The sequence below is a fragment of the Dysidea avara genome, chromosome 6 (genome assembly GCF_963678975.1).
Source record: "Dysidea avara chromosome 6, odDysAvar1.4, whole genome shotgun sequence".
Lineage (NCBI taxonomy): Eukaryota > Metazoa > Porifera > Demospongiae > Dictyoceratida > Dysideidae > Dysidea > Dysidea avara.
This window is the reverse complement of record NC_089277.1, coordinates 15,268,620-15,270,429: the sequence shown is the minus strand read 5'-3', so window position 1 is coordinate 15,270,429 and position 1,810 is coordinate 15,268,620.

Sequence of the window (1,810 nt, the reverse complement as noted above, 5' to 3'; positions counted from 1 at the left end):
AATTATTGGTGGTTTTGCACACTTTCTTTTAGGCTAGCTGCATGCACTAATAAAACACACATACTCACAGCTTGTTTCAACAACTGGTAACTGTAGCTGTGCTCTGTGTCATTCTTTAAACCATGCCCTTAGAGGACAAATTACGTGGGGGTGACTAAATTCAAACTAGCCATTCTCAAATGATGGCGTAGTTTTTTGCACACTTCTTTTATGGCTACATGCCGACTGATTAACTACACTTACTATTCACAGCCCAGTTCATCAATAACCGGTGACTGCAGTTATGCTCTGCATCATTCTTTAAAATTTTAAGCTGTGCTTAGAAAGCAAATTATGTGGGGGTGACTAAATTAAAATTTCAAACTAGCGCAAAATTTTTGGTGCGATCCCTGCTTAAATGGTACAACCATACCATTTGATAATTATTGGATTTTCTATCCCACTGAAGCCCTACATCAATGTAAAAAAGTAGGAGGATATGGTAGTTAAACCCCAAAAATGGAAGTTAAATCCTAGGAATGGAAGTTAAACCCCAGTAAGTCAGATTAAGTATGACTAATTCACACATTCAATTGGATCAAAGGAAACATTAAGCCATATCATATATATATAGCTGCAAGCACAGCAAAATTGAAACCAGGCTTCAAAGTGTGAGATAGAAGGCATGTATGTTATCAACACCAATAATACATTGTTTACGAAGTCGGGTGCTTCAAAGTGTGGGATAGAAGCCATTTAAACCACACCTGCATCATAGGATATCTGTTATCAACACTTCAGTCTCAGCTTTTCCTTGGCCTTGGGTTAACACGATCATGGTGGGGTTTAACTATTAATGTATATGTGACAAGTAGAAATAAGCTTGATTATAGGGATCATGCATGTATAGAAGTAGACAAACAAAGGAAGACCTGCAGATACACTACTGGACATTTAGTCTCTAATTCAGTCTATAACATGTATCACATGGCCTCATCAATAAGACCAACTCATTATTAAGGCGATATATTTTGGTCACATAACTGTCCCTATATTTACTATTCTCATTTAGATATTAAACAACTTATGTCTATAACAAATAACTGGCCATGTATTTTAAGCTATATAATAGCTGTAATTATTTAGCTACTGTTAGCATTAGAATAGTTGGCATTCACAACATAATTGGGATTCTATGAGCATGTTAAAAATACTTCCACTACCATTATTTGATCAAAGCATCCAAACTTTACCATATAATATGTATAGCTGGAAATTTTTGAGAGACAAAACGTTTGTCAATTTTGCAAGTAATAATAGCTTTGTAAAATGCAATTGTGAGATATATAGCTAATAATGTTCAGACCTTATTAAATATTTTTTCAATTACCAGTCAATACAAGTAATGAAATTTTACATAATAGTTAGACATCAAAACACAGAGTTCTACGGAATTTAGAAACCCAAAAGGCCCTGTGTTGTGGTGCATGAGCAAAGCGAGGGCGCTAATACATTGTGCTAATACAGGGCCTGAGGGTTTCTAAGTTCCATAGAACCCTGTGTTTCGATGTCTAACTCATTTAGACCACAGCTCGTTGTTGTACCTTCACTGATGCTTGTTGTACCTTCACAGCTGCTTGTAACACAAGAAATGTAGCATTCTACTAAACCACAGCAAGGTGAAATACTCAAATTTTATTGGCTACTTACAGGTATCTAAAATCCTGTAGGTCCCTTGTTCATGTCTCAATAGATCCCCGTCTCTGGAAATATGGCATTACGTTCCTGCAACATTGGCAACACATGGGCGTTTAACTGGATAGCAAACTCC